Source organism: Acomys minous (assembly GCF_964271855.1).
Source record: "Acomys minous genome assembly, chromosome: 14".
Classification (NCBI taxonomy): Eukaryota; Metazoa; Chordata; class Mammalia; order Rodentia; family Muridae; genus Acomys; species Acomys minous.
Window position 1 is genome coordinate 16,672,324 of NC_140496.1, and position 20,937 is coordinate 16,693,260.

The following is a 20,937-nucleotide window of genomic DNA, read 5'->3' on the forward strand; positions in this document are numbered from 1 at the left end:
AGACAGAAAGTAGACTGCACTGGACTACAGGAGTTATAGAGGAAATGGACGTCTACGGGGCATGAGAGATGAATACAGTGGTGCACACTGGAACTGTCAGGATGCTGAGGCAGAAAGGCTACAGCAAGTCCAAGCCCAGCAGGAGCTACACAATGAGTTTCAGGTCAATCTGGGCTAAGGACAAGATGTTGTCTCAAATAAACAGCCCCTTCTCTGACAACATTTTTATAAAGGTATGGGATAGGCCAGCCAGATGGCTCAGCAGGCAAAGGAACTGAGTTTGATTCCTGGGAGCAATATAGTGGAGAGAAGTGATGCTTGCAAGCTGTCTGCTGACCTTCATACTGTGCCATGGCATACATGTTTCTCTCTCTCTCTCTCTCTCTCTCTCTCTCTCTCTCTCTCTCTCTCTCTCTCTCACACACACACACACACACACACACACACACACACACACACACACACACAAACACACACACATACACACTCTCCCTCCCTCCCAACCTCCCCCTCTCCCCCTCCCCATTGGGGGATAAAGAAAGCGTTCTAAAACCAACCGTGTTGTGATGCCTGCACAATTCTGTGCACATACTAAAGAAAATGCATATACTAGGAGTAACAGCAATGGGAGCTCAGAGCATACAACTAAAGCCGAGGAAGAGGCCCAGAGTACAGCCAAAGAAAAAAGAAGATGAGTAGATCAAAAAGGAGCCGCTCCTAAGAGCAACCAAAGGAGAAGCACTGTAGTGATAAGGTAGAGAGAAGCCAGATCAAAAAATGCAGGGTTTCTCACAGAAACACGGAGGGGCAGAAGAGCAACAGAGGGACTGGACTGAATGGGACCTTCATGCCTGTGATTGGCCTACCAAGTACTTGTACCTTTTTCTGCTGTTACCTGCTTGGGCTGAAGCTACTGTCTTCCAAATCAGCCTTAGAAACAGCCCATGTTATCTTTCCGAGCTCAGAAAATGAACCTTCTCTGACCTAAGAACAATAGCTACAAGAAGCTCACTGTAACTCCAAGAGCATTCTCCTTATGAAGGAACAAAGCAAAGGATCCGCTTTATTTGCTTTAATCCAATAATGTATTAGAAGCCAAGTCAGCACATTAAAATGAGCCTTTGGGGCAGGCCCTAATAGATAAGACTGATATCCTTGTAAGAGACACAGACACAAAAGGAAGACCATGTGCAGAAACCCTCGAAAGAAACCATCATGCCGGCATCTGGAGCAAAGTACTCACTCAGTGGCCTTTCCTTACAGCAGTCCTAAGCATGACAGAAATGACAAAGGACTCAAGGTAAGAAACACAACTACGACAGGACCATCTGTCTGCACTAGGAGAGGCAAGAGTCCAGCACACACAAAACCCACAGCACTCCTCCATGCTAATGGGTAGAGATGAACATACAAAGGTGCTCACTGTGACTTAATAACTAAAATGTGCTCAAATTAACTGCATACAGACCAGCTTTATGCTGGACATGCATGGAACATCTCAAGAGCACAACACAGTACTGAATTTCAAAAGGAAATTTAAAAGAGGCAAACATGGTGGAATTTTGGTTTGTTTGTTTGTCTTTTCCTTTTAAGTACTAGGGTCTGAACGCACATCTCTAGCCCTGTTCCTATTAACACACACAAAATTACAGGGACTCACTGAAGCAGTGTGAGCACAAGGAATCCAAGCTGGCTGTGCTGCCTCACCCCGATAATCTCAGAGTGCTGAGAAGCTGAGGCAGAAAGCTTGCCTTGAGTTTGAGGTAATCAGAAGCTATATATTGCAGTCCAGGCTAGCCAAGAACGCAATATATAAACAAACAAATATCCAAAACAGTATAAAGTCACATAAAAAATAGATATTTTATCTTGGTAATAAGTATATATTTGCTATTTAAGTACGTATATATATTTGAAATGCTTCTCCCTCCCTCCTTCTCCTCCCCCACCGTGTGTGTGTGTGTGTGTGTGTGTGTGTGTGTGTGTGTGTGTGTGAATGTAGAACTCAGGTTGTCAGGCTTGGTGACAAACACCTTTATCCCATAAGACATCTCCTCTGCCTAAAACCCTACATTTTTAAAAAGTGACTCTGATGTCTACACGCACTGCAACGCTAAGCTCTAAAGGGTTACTACCCATTACCTAGATGCAAAGGCCCCTTCAGGATACAAAGCTTAACTACTATTTACTTACTTACATACTCACTACTTTCTACTATACTAGCAGCAAATGTACATAAGGGGAGATAAAACCATCAAGAAAAGCAATTTATTTTATAGTCAGAATAAGCCAATCTTGGGCAAGAGCCCCTTGCTTGAGGCTTGAATGATTTCCTACCATCTGAGAGGTGTCACGGATAGTAGCATATTCTCAATGGGGACTGCTGGGTGAGCTGTTAAACAGCAGCAGAGCAGAGCTGGAGGATACCACAGGCATCTGGGCCTGGCGCAGCAGAGTCAGGGGCAGAGTCAGCACTGCTATGGCTCACAGGGGGGAAAGCCGATGACTGGTGATGTCCAGCATCCTTATGTTGAACTAAAATTATTTTAAGCCCAGCCCATTTTTACTGCCCCCATCTGTGTTTATAACAGTGGCCTTCCTGCTTACTCCGGCCCTGCTGTGTCTAGGATAACTACTCCAAGTGTCTCCTTCCCAGCCTTGTCCAAGGTGGAAAGAGGCTCAGTAACAAAACGCAGTGCAAAGGGCAAACAGAGTCTAAGCATTTAATTTTAGGTCAGTTACCAGGCTTTTCTTGATCCCTAGCCAGGGTTATTCTGGTACTGGCACAGGAAACGGGGACTGCACGGGTACGGGCAAAATTAAAAGAAAACGTACTCACACCAAATGCTTAAAGAACACGTGCTAAAGCCAGGTCCTTGAGGGCACCAGACAAGCACCGCTCTAATATCCAACTAAGACACTGGCCAGAAGATTTGCTAAAAATAAACTCCCACCCCTTCTTTTAACAGGATGGAAAGAGAGGAGTCCCAGGACAGCCATGGCTATATAGGGAGGGGGTGTCCAAACAATCAAAAGAATTCCATTTTTAGGGAGTCCAGGCGTGGTGGGGCACACCTTTATAGCTCTCCGAGGCAGATGGATCTCTGAGTTCGAGGTCTCCCTGGTCTACACCAAGGGAGTTCCAGAACAGCCATGACTACCCAGAGAAACCTTGTCTCAAAAAGAAAAAGAAAGGAAGGAAAGAGGGAGAAAGAAAAGAAGAAAAATGGAAAGTGAGTCACAGAGGTGGAAGACTCTGGCCCAAAAAGGGTGTGTTGCAGCAGCGGCAAGAGATAGCCAGGCTTTAATCCCGAAAGTCAAGGTTTTGTATTTGGAAGCTCCTGTAAGCCAAAAGGTTCTGAAAGCTGGTCTCCACCCTACCCCCACACACTGCCTTTTACAAGTACTTGTGTGTTTCCACTTGTTAACTTTTACTAAACTGTAAAGTCCCCTAACAATAAGAGTTACAATTGATCATTCCTATATGTTTAATAAGGCCTAAACTGGCTCTTGTCTATTTAAATTCTCAACAAATACTAGTTACGTGAACTGGACAGGAAAAGCCTGGTGAAGAAGGAAAGTGCCAACGTTTGTTAAGATGAACAGTTCTGCGGAAGTTAAGCTGAGGGAAAGAAGTAGTAGTGCACAGTGTGAACTTCCTCTCACAACCTCCAGGCAGGCAGATCTCTGTGAGTTCGAGGCCAGCCTGGTCTACAAAGTGAGTCTAGGACAGCCAAGGCTACACAGAGAAACCCTGTCTTGAAAAACAAACAAACAAACAACAATAAAAAGCAATCTTTCACTCAGGGAAAGGTGAACCAAACCTTGCCAAGCAGCTTGGACACTCACAGGTACAAAGGTAGCTTTAAAACAAAGCAAGGCATGGGTGTCAGTACAAGCCTTGAATTCCCGATCTTCCTGTCTCAGCCTCCCCAAAAAGATGGAAGAGAATCCTTAACTTCCCTTCATGGCAGACACCTGCCACTCCACACCAAGCACACGGGTAATGAGAGTGAGTGACTCTAAGTATAGTGAAGTGACTAGGCAAGACAGACGGTCCTTTTTTTTTTTTTTCAATTTATTCAGATTACAACTCAATTGTTATCCCATCACTTGTATCCTCCCGTTACTCCCTCGTGCTTTCACCCTATTTTGATCCCCTAGGTCTATGACCGAGAGGAACCTCCTCCCCCACTATATGGTCACAGGCTATCAAGTCTCATCTTGGTAGCCTGCTTATTCTTTCTCTGAGTGCCACCAGGCCTCCCCACCAAGGGGAGGTGATCAAATATGGGGCACCAGAGTTCATGTCAGAGTCAGTCCCTGCTCTCCACATAACTGTGGAGAATGTCCTGTCCATTGGCTAGATCAGAATAGGCGTTCGATGATTACTATTTGTATTGTCCTTGGTTAGGGCAATAGTTTGAGCAGAGGCCCCTGGGTCCAGATTCACCCATCACAATGTTCTTCTTGCAGGTTTCTAGAACCCTCTTTTTAACAAATGGTTCTGGATTTTAAATATTTTTTAAGATCTTTAAAAGTAATGCATAGTACAACACACTTATATATGAGCTAAAACAAAAAACCTTTCCTCTCCATTTTGCTGGGAATTTTAAAGACTGTCCTAAAGTCTGCTGGGTGTGGTGGTACATGCCTCTACCTGCAGCACTGAGAGGCATAGGCAGGAAGACCCCAAGTTTGAGGATAGCAAGGGTTAAATAATAAGACGCTTATTTCAAACGACTCTAAATAAAAGTGTCTTTAAAAAAGCCAGGAACAGCCGGTAGTGGTGGTGCACGCCTTTAATCCTAGCACTGGAGGGCAGAAGCAGTGGGATCTCTTAAGTTTGACACCAGCCTGGTCTACAAAGTGAGTTCTAGGACAGCCAAGGATACACAGAGAAACCCTGTTTAAAAAAAAAAAAAATCAAAAAAACAAAAAAACAAACCAGGGTTAGAGTTGTTGCTCAGAGAAAGAGCACCTGCTCTGCGCATCACATAAGCACAGCGCTCACTCACACCAGTGCATCAGGGGCAGAGCAAGAGGTTTCTCCTTCCTACTTTGTTTTGGTGCTAGGGAATGAAACCCAGGCCCTCACCATGCTAAGTGCTTCCCTTCTCAACTATATTCCAGTCCTAGCTGGGGAATTTTCATACAAGTTAAAAATGGGATTATGACCTAGGAAAAACATTAGTCACCGCCTTAGTCGCTTAGAATGCTTTTCTCCTGGAACAGAGTTGTCATATAATAAAACCCAAGCCAGTCAGAGAGAGCAGAGTCACATGGAGAGAGGGGCTGCTGCCTCCTATCATGTCAGTCAAGACGGTAGAGATCCAGCAGTTACCTTAGACAACACAGCTGCAGTTGCTGTCTGAATACAACCATGCCAGCCACTGCCACACAAAGAGCAAGCCAGCTGAGCCCTGACTGCGTTCCCGTGTCACAGAATTATTATGGCTCTAAGTCATTAACTTGTGGGGGGGATTGCATGTATGTGGGTGCAAGTGTGCAGAGGCCAAGATATCCTCTGGCATCCTGCCTCAGATGCTGTCCAGCAATTTCTCTTTTTGAGACAGGGTCTCTCAGCGACCTGGAATTGGCCAAGTGTGCTAGGTTGACTGACTGGCCAGCAAGCCCATGGGATCCACTTGTTACCAACACTAGGATTACAGACACACAGCATCAGGCCTGGCTTTCCCCATGGGTTCTGAGGATTGAACTCAGGTCCTCATGTTTGTACAGAAAGAGCTCTATCAACTGAGCCACCATCCAAACCCAGGAAGTCACTTACTAAATTTTAAGGCAGATTTTATTATCTAATAACAAAAACAGGTTTTGAGTAAGGCCTCAAAATCATAGAGACAGCAGGGCATGGTGGCACACGCCTTTAATCCCAGCACTCGGGATGCAGAGGCAGGTGGATCTCTGTGAGTTCAAGGCTAGTCTGGTCTACAAAGCAAGTCTAAGACAGCCAAGGCTACACAGAGAAACCCTGTCTCAAAAAACCAAAAACAAACAAACAAACAAAAAACCAAAACCAATCAAACAAACAAACAAAACCATAGGGACTTGGAGCCAGAAACCCAATGGCCAGGAGGAAGGAAAATGGGTTCATAAGCCAGTTTCAATTAATTTCCTTAGCATAGACTGTTTCATATCTGTCAGCAAAAAGTTTTGTGGTTTCTCAATTTATATATTAAAAAGCCAGTTATCTCAGCAGGTGGAAGGCAGAGGCAGGTAACTCTCTCTGAATTCAAGGCCAGCTGGGCTGTCTGCATTGTGAGTTCCAGGTCAGCCTGTGCTATGCAGTTAGACCTTGTCAAAAATAAAAATAAAAAATAAAGCAATAAAAAGAAAATCCAGGGATTAAAATATGAAGAACAGTGAACATCGCACAGATTAACCTATCAGGGTGGCCCCATTCTTTAGAGTTTGTTACAGGCCACAGAGAAGATCCCAAAGATCTCAGCAAAACCATATAGTGCTTCTGTCCGTCTACAGCAACATTTCCTGTCAACTGCGCAACAGGAAAGAGAACAAACACAATCACATTTAAATGCTGCCATCCTAAAGGTTGTGAAATGCAATGCAGATGGTCAGACAGAAACCCTGGTGCTGTAATCTCCCATCTATACGATGGGAGGAATTCCCTCCTATGTTTGGGATTGTTATAAAGGAAAAGTGGGAATATATGTAAAGTTCTACCCCTGTGCCTGGCACAAATCAGGCGCTCAAGAAATGCCAAGTTCCTGGCCCCTTTCTTCCACCTCAGATCAATGAAACTGGATCTCTCAAAGTGTTACATAGCCCAACGGCTTCCCGTGAACACATTAAAGAAAGTGACTCACACATGGTTTCATTCATTAAACATATGTAGGTATATACAAATACAAATATATACTGAACAATATTACTTGTCCAAGTACCATTAAAATACCAGCATTCTTTTTAAATGTTTAAAATGTTAGCAGCTCAAAGGAACTAAGTTGATTCAACATTTTTGGTAGCCTGTCCTGTAGTCTTTCAGGATAAAAGAGCAGAAACTTAACTGACAAAGACGGGTCCTTATAGCCAGGAGCCCAAGGCAGCTAAGCAAGCCTGCCTGAGAGCTGGCTAGGAACACTGACACTGAGGCAACAGGGCCTTGAATTCACCGCTGGCCAAGACTGAAACAGAATAGCTGGTTTTCATACTCAGGTGCTAGCAGCAAGAAGAGCTGGTCCTGCTGAACTCAGGAGAGTGATCCTCCCTCTAGTCCTCCTGCAATCTTCTGTAAGTGGGACCTGCGCTGCACTAAACTGATAACGGGAACCTCTTACTAATTACAGGCCAGCCCTCATCTGCCTGTTAGATGCTAACCTCCCTCACTCTTCAGGCCACTTGAAGCATAGAACAGAAAAATGAGGCTTTTTGTGACTTTCAAGTGTTTTCTTCTATGGATTGAGGGTTACGACCTCCTTACTTCACGTGACTGTTTTGTGAACTGGGTTTTACTTTTTAGTGCCTACTCATTTGCTTTCCTCTCAGGCAAATTTGAGACTGGGGTAAATATTTTGGGATATGCGTAAGGCTGATGGATATAAGTTTATGAATACATTTAAAAATCACATTTATTAATATAACCACTAACTAATGTATTGTGAGGTGGTGTGTGTGCTGGGATTACAGGCATGCACCCAGCCTGGACTGAACTTAGCTTAAAGGGGGGAAAGAGAGGCTGGAGAGATAGCTCAGTGGTTAGGAGCACTGTCTGCTCTTCTAAAGGACCAGAGTTCAATTCCCAGCACCCACATGGCAGCTCACAACTGTCTGTACTCTGGTTCCAAGGGATCTGACACTCTTACAACAATACACATAAAATAAAATTAAATAAATTGTTAAAAAATAAAATAAAGGGGGAAAGACAGGCAGGAGAGGGAAAAGGAAGCAGGGTCAATAGACAGTAGGTCTAGCTGGAGTCAAAGCTGTTAAGGGGAGAAGAACGCAATTCTCATGGCTGACAGAGGTAAGAAAATGTGTTTTATTTCTCTATTTTACAGAACTACAAAAGTTTGTAAATGAGGAAAAGACCAACAGGGCTAAAAAGAATTCGAATAGTTGCATTTCTGAATGGCAACTTAATAATAGTATGAGACGCAATTCATTAAAGCCACAGCACTTTCTTGGTATGTGCAGGGGCTTAGTTTCTGCATTTGCCAAATATGTCACAGGGCAAAGGCAAAGAGTGAATATACTAAATGCACTTAAACAGTGCAGAGTTTTAGTAAGCATTAATTAAATAAATGTCTGCTGTCAAAAATTATATCAGGCGTTACTATTTGTTACAATTCTACTTGCCTGCTTTAAAAAAGATGCATTACCTAATCGAGCCCAGACTGTTATAAAAGCAAGAGTCACAGCAGGGAAGGGTTCAAGTCTTCAAGCGTTAAGCCTGGCTCAAGTTCAGATCATTACAGAACTTTCCCAAGTACTTTTCCTAGTCTGCGCATTGCTTCACTTTCTCTGGGAAAGGAGGGAAAATGACACATGTCATTAACCAGAACTCAATAAACAGCCCTGCTGTTGGCTAATGGGTTCAGCTTCATTCTAAACCTTATTCCTAGGTTCTGGGTGACAATACCTTAACTCTTTGCCCTACAAGGCCTCAATCACCATTGTAATAGCAACATCTTGTTTAAAAAAACAAAAAAACAAACAAACAAAACAAACACCACCAGGCCAGTGAGGTGGCTTAGTGGCTAAGGGCTCTTGCCACCAAACAGACCTAATGACCTCCACATACACACTCTCACCGCCCCCAATGTTTTTTCTTTATTTTAAAAACAACAACAAAAATAAACCCAACACACCACCAAATGTGGTAGTGCATGCCTGTGTTTGGCAGGGCTGAGGCAGGAGGATGGGGTGTTGAAGCCAGTTTAAGCTAGACTTCCCAGACACCCTGGCAGAGCACTTGCCTAATATGGATAAAGCCCTGGATACAATCCCCATCGTCAAACAATTCCCAGTCACTTAGAAAGGGCACCCGGGGGTAGTCCACATGTCCACATGGACACAGAGCAGAGGTCTTTTAACTCAAACAATGTGCTAGGTGACTGGTCATTTCATTGTCCCACAGGAGTCAGGGACATCAGGACGCTTGCCACCCTGATACCTACCTAACAGCTGCTCAGAGCTTGGGGCTGGTGGACTGACCTCACGTAAGATCCCTCTATGTGGTCCCATAATTTCACTCATAACCCTAACCCTAGCAGATGACTGCAGGCCCCACCTTGGTCTATCTGGACTTCTGCCAGGAAAATGCTGCTGTATGTGACTGGGGAATGAGATTCAGAGAGAGAGAGAGAGAGAGAGAGAGAGAGAGAGAGGGAGGGAGGGAGACTGTCAGTAAGATTTCAGTAAGCTATTACTGGCTTTGACTTGCTCAGCTTGCTTTCTTATACAAGCCAGGGCACATACCCAGGCATGCAAGGCCCTTCTGTGCCTATCAGTAATCAAGAAAATGCCCACAGACAGGCCCACAGGCCAAGCCAATGGAGGCAAGTCAACAACTGAGGTTCTCTCTTTCCAAGTGAGTCAAGTTGACAACTGAAGCTAACTGTGGCATGAAACAAGTACCTTCCACACCTGGCTGTCTCCCAAATGTTTTAAGACTTTATCTTGGGCTGGAGAGATGGCTCAGAGGTTAAGAGAACAGATGGCTCTTCCAGAGGTCCTGAGTTCAATTCCCATCTGTAATGTGATCTGATGCCTTCTTCTGGCCTGCAGGCAGAGCACTGTATACATAACAACAAATAAATAAATCTAAAATGAAAAAACAACTATAAAAGAGTATCTTTAATTATGTATATATGTGTGTGGAAGAGTTTTGTACACGAGTGCAGTGGCTGTTAGAGGAACAGAGGAGGGTACTGTTTTGTTTTTTGTTTTTAGGCAAGACAGCATGACTCCCACCTTTAGGGAGGCCAATTTCTTGAGTTCAAGGCCAGCTTGGCTTACAGAACACAGACTGTTTAGACCAGCCAGTGCTACAGAGTAAGTCCCTATCTCCAAAAAGAAAAAAGAAAAGAAAAAAATAAGTTGGGGGTGGGAGCTGGAGCAATGGCTCAGCAGCTAAGAGTACTGGCTGCTCTTCCCCCCGGAGACGGGGGTTCAGTTCCCAGCATCTGGAGCCAAGGTGCAATCCAGCTCCCCCAGCCTTAGGGAAGGGCACATCATACCCACACCCAGCCAGCCCCAACCATGCTGTCCCGCCTGCTCAAAGGACACCAGCGCAAGCAGGAGCACAAGGAGCTGCAGAAGAGGAGGAAGAGGCTCTCACTGCAGCAATCCACCCGACTGAGGCTTGGGTGGATCACCATGCGGGTGTGGCCCAGGCCTACATGAACCAGAGGAAGCTGGACCATGAGGTGAAGACCCTATAGGTCCAGGCTGCCCAGTTTACCATGCAGACCGGCCAGTGGATTGTAATGGTGAACTTCAAGCAGGTACTTAAGGAAATTGGGGATGTGGAGAGCTGGGCTCAGAGCACCAAGCTGGACACGTGCATCGCCACAGCGCTAGAGTACAAAGGGCAGCTGCAGTCTACGCTGTCCTAGTCTAAAACCCACCCTCTCACCTCACTCTCCTGGACAAGGGGCACTGGTGGGCTATGAATAAAGACACGCGTTTCCATTTTTAAAAAAAAAAAATCCCAGCATCTACATGCGCACTCACAACTGTTTGTAATTTCTGTTCTATGGAATCACACTCCCTCACACAGACACACATACAGTCAAAACACCAATACACATAAAGTAAAAAATAAATCTTTAAAAAGCAAAAAAGAGCTGGATGTGGTGGTGTACAACTTTAATCCCAGCACTCAGGAGGCAGAGGCAGGTGGATCTCTGTGAGTTCGAGGCCAATTTGGTCTACAAAGGAAGTCAGGACAGCAGGGACTACAAAAGAAACTCTGTCTTGAAAAACCAAAAGTATTAAAAAAAAAAAAGAGAGAGAGAAAAGTCTATTTTAGTAAAATAATTGGTTCCATTGTATTTTCATGAGATGTCAACTTTCCATTGAGATAAGTTAGATTTCTCCAGCCGTTTCATAAGCTTGTCCTCCAGCATCTGAGCTTAATCACAGTTGCATAAAACCAACCAATCCATGCAGAAGCTAGTCTTCACTGTCCCCAAAGCTTACCTGACAGGACCTTTCCAGTTTCCTGGTTTTTCTTGACATGATACCAAACCACGGGTGAAGGTTTCACCCAGCCGTTCTCAGACCTCAGTGTCCTCTCTGGGTTCTCTTAAAACGCAGCCGGTGCAGAACGGTGCTAACTTGAAAGAAAGCCTCTGACTCTGCGCACCAAGAGGCTCGCTGACATACACAGCTAGCGAGTGAGCTGACTGAGAATCCCGTGGCAGAGCTTAGAACAGTACCGACTTACAGAACTTTCGAAAGTTATGGAACTGTTCCTTATGTGTGCTGCCCAACTGTGCCACTCCCTAGCCATCTGTAGGTGCTAAGCCCTGGAATGCAGGTGACTCTAACAGAATTGTCGCCGTCACAGTGGTGTACAGTGAGCCAACAGAAGGACTGCCTTGTATTCAAGGCCAAGCTGGCCCATCGTATGTCGTCCAGTTCAGTCCAGTCTGGGCTTTTATTAGCAATTTTTTCAGATACTGTCTTAAAAACCAAAGTCAACTAAAAAAATTTCAAAAATAAAAATAAATCAAGAAACAGATTTTTAAATTTAATTAATTGTAGCTAGTGGCTACTATACTAGACAATAAGGTCAAAGGGGTGAAAAGGGACCAGCCTGCCCAGGGCACAGAAGTTTACCCTGTCTCTTCTCTGCACACTCTGAGGACAGAGGAAGAGTTAAGCCTCTGGTTGCTATAGAAACAGATTCCCGCTGCAGCTGTGAGCCCCTAGAGGTACAATGCCGCGAGGTTTCCCCCACGTGACTCAGGAGCTGCTGCTCTTCCTGTGGGAATGGAACACAAAGCCACCCCGGCTCTAGCTTCCTGCCTGCCCCATGATCACAGTGCTTGTTTGCTCAACAGCATGGTGCCAGGGTGATGAGGCTTCACGGAAGCTTTGAGCAGGAAGAGAATGTAAAAGGGCAGCCAGCCTAAACCCTACTTCCTTTCCCAAAAAGAGAAAACAAGAAAAGCATAAATAGGGTGATTTGAAGGCAAGAAGTGAATAATAGCCCACTTTATTACCACAAGGAACTTAAAAGGTGATTCAATGAAGTACAAAGCTGTAAATTAAAAGTAGGCGAAGAAACAATCTGTGTATTGAAAGGCAAAGACAAGAATTGGAGAGACGAAAGTCAAAGAACACAGAGGGCAGGAGGAGGACTGGTCCATGATGCCCACAACTTCTAAAAGGAGAGCTCCAAGAAGATTTAAAAAATAAAGCCTTTAATCCCAGCACTTGGGAGGCAGAGGCAGGCGGATCGCTGTGAGTTTGAGGCCAGTCGGGTCTACAAAGTGAGTCCAGGACAACCAGGGATACACAGGGAAACTCTGTCTCAAAAATAAATAAATAAATAAATGTAAAAACTGTATATATAAATGCAAGGCATTTTCCTAAGTGCTTTGAAGGATATGAGATCTTGTATTCAAGTATGAATAACCATCAGGACAAAAGTAAATCAAGTGAGGATCACATTATAGTAAGCTTTCAGGAGACCAAGAACAGAGAGAACAGAGCAGCAGACAAAAGATTAGCTCTAAGACTTCAGAAGCAGACCTCATCGTTGCAACTTTAGAAACTAAACAAAACACAGCAGTATCTTTGTCAAATTATTGAGAAAAATAAATAAACCTATAAGCAAACACACACACATGCACCTCCCAGATATATATGAATATATAAAATATATAAAAACCCATATATATACATACACTTATGCATGTATATGTATGTCCAGGTAAATTATCCAATAGTCATGACAAGTAAAAATAAATTTAGGCAAGGGGAAAAAAAAACTACAGTAGTAGACAGAAAAAAAAAAATCAACCATGTAGCCCACCTCTGGTACCAGGGAATACAGCCAGAGCCATAAAGATGGAAGAAGCAGCAGGAGGCGGAGGCAGGGGAGCAGCGGGTGGGCGGAGGCAGGGGAGCAGCGGGTGGGCGGAGGCAGGGGAGCAGGCGTGTGAGCCCAAGGGAGCAGCCGCTATCAGGTAAGAATAGCAATAACTAATGTTAGGGTATGAAAACAAAGTGGATTATAATACAGAACCAAAGCAACGTGTAACACAAACTGTGGGTTCTTATTTAGGAAAAGAGCAGAGATACTGATTTAACTTTAGATTTGTTGAAGTATGCAGGCCAAAAATTTAAGAGGAGCAACTAAAAGAACTGAAAGGTTCCAGACGGCAGGGAAGGGAGCAAGGGATGGACGGAGCACAGAATAAGGACAACCCAAACTTACGGAAGACAGGAACAAAACATACAGCGGCCGGGGCAGCCAAGGCTACACAGAGACCCTGTCTCGAGAAACAAACAAAAAACCAAGTTTGTGTAGAGGTGTTCTGTCTGTGTATGTGTGTACCCACCATGTGTGTGCCTGGTGCCCTCAGAGACGAGAAGAGAACACGGGATTCCCTGCACCTAGGGCTACAGACAGTACCCACCATGTAGGTGTTGGGAATTGAACCTGGGTCCTTTGCTGGAGCACGTAAGCACTCTTAACTGCTGGGCCATTTCTCTACTCCCCTAAAAAAGCTTTTTAAAGCCCATCTTTTAATAGGCTAGCTCAAAGCACCAACAAAAGGAGCAGAGGCTATATCTACTTTTGGTTCACATAAGGATGCAGATCAACGCTGATTAAAGTAGGTCTCAGTGTGACGTCTAACCCCACTTCAGACCCTGTGTCACTTAAGATCACATGGTACTCCCGTTCCGAGGACCAGGCCAACAAGTGAAGCACGTGAGGTTTCGCGTGGTAAGTCCTTAAGGGGCTTTACAGAACCAAGAACTTAATGCTTGTCAATTATTTGTATTTCTGGTAACATCTGGAATTCTAAAAATAGAAAAACAACAACAACCAAAATATGGCAAACGAGTGTGATCAGGCTAAAAATTCCAGCACTTTTGTTTTTGTTTTTGTTTTTTCATAAATACTAACGAAGTGGATCCTAAAACTTGTCTGGAAACAAAAAGTGCCCAAAATAGGCAGTTTTTGTTTTTATTGTTGTCTGGAAACTCAAAACTGCTCTTTGTGATACAAAGACGTAGGGAAACGCTGTTGTTTGTGCAATATAGTAGGGAGAAAATGTGGAACTGGCCATTAGGTCGGAGCACGGACATCCTGTCAACTGAGAAACTCCCCTCACGCCTCACCCCCGACCCCCGGCCACGAGCGGGAGTTGCTGGGACTTGGTAGTCACTTCGGTTGGCCCCTCTGCATCCTTATTTGAAACCCTAGAAAGTTCTGGAAAGGAATTCAGTTTAATCAAAGGATTTGCCCTTCCCACGGAACTAATTGCTGGGCCTGATGGTGCAAGCTTCTAATCCTAGCACTCAGGAGGCAGAGGCAGGTGGATCTCTGTGAGTCTGGGGCCAGCCTGGTCTACTTAGTCCCAGGATAGCCAGGGCTACCTAACAGAGACACCAAAACCAAACATACATACTATAGTAATCAAGACAGTATCGATTAGCACAAGGAGAGACAAACCGACCCAGAAAAAGAACAAACAACCCATTGACAAATATACCTTGAAAGACTTGATAGAGGAAGAAAGCCTTCATTACTGCTAGCAGATGTTGAGAGCAGGGCATGCCTAGAGTCCCAGTCCTTGGAAGGTGGAGACAGGAGAAGCTAGCCTAGGCTACCTAGCAAGTTTGAGTACAGCTAGGGCTACTTAAAACTGTCTGAGAAAACAGCAGCAAATTCATTCTCCATATATAAAGATTTTAATGAAAGACAAAAGTTTTTAAAACTTTTAGATGAAAATATAAAATATTTAAAACCTCAAGAAAAGAAAATATTTTCCAAACAAAACATAAGCCATGAAAAAAAAATATGATGCACTCTAGAGGCAGAAGCAGGTGATCCTGTGAGTTCGAGGCCAGCCTGCTCTACAAAGTGAGTCCAGGACAGCCAAGGCTACATAGCAAAACCCTGTCTCAGAGAAGGAAAAAAAAAAAAAGGATTAATACTGCTCAGTTCTTGTGCCATAAAGCTTATTAAACAAATATAATAGTCCAGTCTCAATTATTTGAGTGTTAGCCAAGCTAAGAGAAAAGCTACATCACATTTTTAAAATAACCACTAACAAAACCCAAATAGAGGATACTTCTATATTATGTATGACAACAAAGCAAAGCCAAGGAAGAACTAGTGCAGAGAAATGGCTCAGTGCATGAGGATATTTGATGTCAAGCTTGAACAACCTGAGTTCAATCTCAGAAACCCTAGCTGTCCTCTGAACATTCCACAAAAACACGCATGCCTTTGTAGGCTATAAGAGAGAGATGTTAAAGGAAGAATGAGCTCCCAATATTAATATGAGTAAAAGACATGAGCAAGTACTTCATAGCTGAAAATGATGCTTAAACATACAAAGTTAGTATATATAAATATATTTTTATCAAATATATAAATAGCAAATATAGTACAAGCACACTGGATATATATTGGGTTCTATAAGAGCTTAAATAAGAGCTAAGGATACACATATACACACAGCTCTTTATGATGGCTCATGGGTTGTTGTTGTTTTGTTTTGCTGGCCTTGAACTCACAGTGATCTGCCTGCCTCTGCCTCCTCATGGCTCATATTTTAATCCTACCATTTGGGAAGGGTAGCCAGGTCATCTCCAGCTACATAAAAAAGGGTTCAAGGAGGTGGTAGTGGCACTGGCGCAGGTCTTTAATCCCAGCATTCAGGAGGTAGAGGCAGGCCTGGTCTACCAAGCTAGCTCTAGGACATACAAGGCTACACAAAGAAACTCTGTCTTGAAAAACAAAATGGGCGTGCTTGGTGCTGTTATGGCTTCCAGTGGGATAACAGCGAGCACCACTGGCTCAGCCAACAAGGTCCCCGAGGTCCCAGACAACAGGGGAGGGGAGACTGGCTCTGCGACATCTACTGCTTCAGTACCAATCAGAATGACTTCTGGAGGAACTTGATCCTCAATTTGGGACTCCTTGCTGTGGGAGTTTGGCTCCCCAGGAACTTGAGTGACATTGATTTGATGGTACCTCAGCTGGAGTATAGCCAAACAATGGAACTCCTGTGTACTCAAACTTTCTTTCTTTCTTTCTTTCTTTCTTTTTAATTAATTTTTCAAGATTTTGTAGACCAGGCTGGCCTCAAATTCACAGCAATGCACCTGCCTCTTACAAGTGTGCACCACCACGCCCAGCGCCTTTGTTTTTTCTTTCCTTTTTTTAGTTCAAACTTTCCAAAGACAGTCTATTGTCTATGACCACCACTAGATACTACCCTGGGTGGCATCTGAAGTTGATGCCCTCTCCTTGCCTGAACCTATGGTTCTCAAAAAATATTTCAGATAAAGCCTACACACACACACACACACACACACACACACAGGAAAAACAACACAACAAAAGGTGTATAAGGAAACATGAAAACATTCTTGAAGCAAGTGTAAATGACATTAATGCTTGTTCATTAAAGAAGGTAATAACAAGTGTTAATAAAAAGTCATCTGAAGCCAGGCGTGGTGGCGCATGCCTTTAATCCCAGCACTCGGGAGGCAGAGGCAGGTGGATCGCTGTGAGTTTGAGGCCAGCCTGGTCTACAAAGTGAGTCCAGGATGGCCAAGGCTACACAGAGAAACCCTGTCTTGAAAAACCAAAAAAAAAAAAAAAAAAAAAAAGTCATCTGATAATACGGCAGTGAAAGTGAACTGCTGTGGTAACAAGTAAAACCAATTTATACATTGCAAATCTGTTTTGCTATATAAACATGTATGTATGTATGTAGACATTAGTATACAGTCTATGCAAAGAATAGACAAGTAACAATTACAGTAAATACAGTTATGGACAAATGTAGCAGCAAACATAATATGTGTACACACACATATCAAGATAAACAACAGAGTCAGGGCAGTGACTATTCTTGAGAAAGGATGGAGAAAATGAGAATGGAAAGGATATATACAATTATGTTTATGTTTAAATTATTATCTATCTGTTAGGTTAAGTATATCATCTCTTTTGAATTTCTGAAATAGTTCATAGTTTGAAAACATTTTAAGGCACCAAAGAGCTCCTAGTCAGTCACAGCGCTCACTGATTTCCTGAAACCTACACATGAAACAGCACCGACCACCTGACCTACCCATTCACCAACCACAAGACTAAATCTTCAGAGTTTATTGCTAAGAGTAAAGGGCAGGGAAGAGGAAGGGCTCCAGGCTACAGCTGGGATCCTGAGATAAGCATCCAGCGGGCCGCTAAGAAAGAAAGCTAGGAGAGCGACCTCCACTGCTACACAAAATACACCATTTCCCTGAGTGGTTTATTCCTTAGACAAAAGACACTTAGTTTCTGCTACACACCCTAAGTAAGCGTTTTCCTTGTATAGGAACTGGTACAGGTCCCCCAAGGCCCAGAACCCCCCTCCTAGTACCAGTGCCCCTGTCCTCTGTGAGTTTTGCTGGCTCTTATGCATCAAATATGGACTGCCTGTTTCCCCCTTTTTGAGCCCTGGAGACTCAGAACTGGTATACGAGGCTTTGAAAAGACAGCATGTGGGTACTGGGGACAGAACACAGGACCTCTAGAAGAACAGAAAATGCTCTTGACCATTGAGACACCTCTCCAGACCTATGCTAAATTTTTTTTTCAGTTTTTTGAGACAGGGTTTCTCTGTGTAGCCTTGGCTGTCCTGGACTCGCTTTGTAGACCAGGCTGGCCTCAAACGCAGTGATCCACCTGCCTCTGCCTCCCAAGTGCTGGGATTAAAGGCGTGTGGGACCATACCCCGCTCTATTCTAAAATTTTAGTATCTAGAAAGGTTATTTCCTTTTCACCATCCTACTCAGTGGCTGCACAGGTAAGCAAGCCTTTGTGGATCATTCTGTATGCTTTGGATCCACGGTTTGTTTGCTTTTGTTTTTCGAGACAGGGTTTTTCTGAGAAGCCTTTGGTGTCCTGGAACTCACTCTGTAGGTCAGGATGGCCTTGAACTTACAGAGATCTGCCTGCCTCTGCCTCCCAAGTGCTGGCTAGATCTAATTTTTGTTTCTATAATTTTATTAGTGTACAGTAATTGTTCAGGTCTCATAATGACATTTCCACACAGGGACTGCTGCACTCTGAGCCACCTACCCTCCCCTCGTGCTCCACATTGTCCCTGTCCTCTTCTGCTTTCCTAGCTTCCTCTTGTTTGGTTGGTTTTGGTTTTGGTTTTTCGAGACAGGGTTTCTCTGTGTAACCTTGACTGTCCCGGACTTGCTTTGTAGACCAGGCTGGCCTCTGCCTCCCGAGAGCTGGGATTAACAGTGTGTACCACCACCACCAGGTGCCTTTTTTTTTTTAAATCTAAATTCCATATAAGAGAAAACATGCAACATTTGTCTGAGGCTGGTTTACTATACTTAATAGATGAGCTCAAGTTTCACCATTTTCTAGATGGTTCAAATAAGATGATTTCACTTATTAGCATTTGTTTTGAGACAGGGTCTCTCTGCATAGCAGAGGCTGTCCTGGAACTCTCTATGTAAACCAGGCTGCCCTGGAACTCAGAGATCCTCCTGCCTTTGCCTCCCAAATGCTGATATTAGTGTGTCACCAGACCTGGTGTTTCACTTTTTTTTTACTGGCTGAATAAAACCACACTGTATATCTAATGCCACTTTACTTATCCATGCATACCTAGCTTGATTGTATATCCTCACTGTCTGCAAATGGTACATGAAAAAGACATGGCCTGGGTCTGGAGAGCCAGTGGTTAAGAGCACTGATGGCTCTTCCAGAGGTCTTGAGTTCAATTCCCAGCAACCACATGGGGGCTCACAACCATCTGTAATATGATCTGATGCCTTCTTCTGGCTGGCAGGCACACATGCAGGCAGAACATTATGTACATAATAAATAAATAAATATTTACAAAAGACATGGCACATGCAGGTGTATCTAGTGTGTGCTTAGATTCCTTTGTGTATATATATCCCAGAGAGGCAGGTGTAAATCAAATAGTAGTTATCTTTCTGGGGTTTTCTTGAGGAACCTTCCTACTGATTCCCATAGTGACTAGAGTGATTCACGTTTCCACAGGGGCGTGGTTCCATACACTCCTTCCTATCCCAGCTTGTTTGTTTGTTATTGCCAGAAAGCACCCGGGGCCTTACTCCATGTAAGGTAAACACTGAATAAGGAACTACATTGTGTTGTTTTTCTTTTCTTGATGATGGAATCTCATCGGAGTTTTGATCTGCATTTCTCTGGTAGTTAAGGAAACATACTAGTATTCCTTTTGAAGTCTGTTAGACTCCTTATTTTTTATTGGATTATTTAGTTTTTTGTTTTGTTTTGTTGAGACAGGGTTTCTCTGTATAGCCCTGGCTGTCTTGGAACTCACTCTGTAGACTAGGCTGGCCTGGTAATCCCTTCCTTTCTATGCAGAAGCATTTTAATTTAACATAACCCCATTTTGAACAAAAAGTTTTAAGAGTGAAGAAGAGCTCTACAAATCCACTCTTTGAATGGAGGTGCTGCCACCTTGTACCTTCACAATCTGGAAACAGGAGGCACAACACTGAAGGAAAGAGACTACTGTGACCCTGGCTTGGATGGGCATCGTTAGGTCACTGCCATAACCTAGGAAGAAAGCTGACGTCCTGCTTCTATTTGGCCTCCTGTACTCTGACCCCAGGCCTGTTTCACGATCCTTTTACACACACTGCAGTGGGATCTGAATTAATTTAAGATGTAGGGCTCCAATCTCATTGTTCATGACAGCCATTGGCTCACCCAGGTTTTTCCTGCTCTGTTCTGCTGGCCTGCATGTTGAATTCAGAGCTCAGTGTCAGCAAGGAAAGCTCCAGAGTCTTCATGTAGCAGCCTTTGGCTACGTTCTACCAAGGGATGTATCATCCCCAACCTACTCACACCCCTCCCCCAACAGCTACCAAAAATTCCCCTGGTGAGAGATGCTATTATAAGAAGGGGCGGCTGCTTTGTGACTCACACTGTTTCATTAAAAAGATTTTTTCCCCAAACAAATTTTCAGTAAAGAAATCCAAAGGTTTTCCAAAGCTAGAGCAAAATAGAACAGCTCATAATAGTATTTTTCCTAGGTCTGACACTTCCCTGGAGATTCCTATACCCAAACACAGGAGACAGTTATGTTCACATAGCTTACCATGTTGCATTTGGCCTTCAGGTTGAGAAAAGAGGTAGAAAACGGATTTAACACAGCTAATATAACTGGGTTTGTCAGATGTTAAGATGGAAGACAGACAGATAGTTTGCAAGCCTGCCCTCATCACAGGCCTTAAGCCTTGCCCACAGCTCTTCAGGGCATCTGTTTACAGGGGTAGCATCTGACCAGGAATGAGTAAATCCCACGTCTGAGCAGGCATGAATAAAGCCAGTAACCGAAGGCTTACATGGGTGTCGGGGACAGCTGTTACAGTATGACAGGTGTTTCAGAAAGCTTTCTATCTAGCCTAAATGGTGTTATATCTTGGAGGGTAAAAACAAGGAAAACAAACAATATTTCACAAAGCTAATTTGTTGGTATGGAATCCCAAGGGTTCCTTTAAATTCCTGTACAATTTTCAGAGTCCTTAGGGAAGAAACAGGATAAAAGACTCTTAACCAGGGCGTCTCTACAGGAAAAAGGCTACCAGAGATGGGAACAGACAATAATGTCTCCAAAGAGCTCAGAAGTGTGGGCAAAATGACCACACAGGCTGGGGACTAGCTCTTTCCCAAATCATCTGAGTAACTCTGTT

At 43.8% G+C, this 20,937-nt stretch overlaps 1 protein-coding gene and 1 pseudogene across 5 annotated transcripts in view; one reads left to right on the forward strand and one right to left on the reverse strand.

Moving 5' to 3' along the window:
* ZNRF1 (zinc and ring finger 1) overlaps nt 1–20,937 on the reverse strand; it is a 92,977-nt gene that overhangs the window by 61,989 nt on the left and 10,051 nt on the right. The gene's annotated exons all lie outside the window — the stretch shown is intronic.
* LOC311583284 (biogenesis of lysosome-related organelles complex 1 subunit 1-like) lies at nt 10,142–12,268 on the forward strand (annotated as a pseudogene). The gene has a single exon. The product of its transcript is annotated as a biogenesis of lysosome-related organelles complex 1 subunit 1-like (transcript).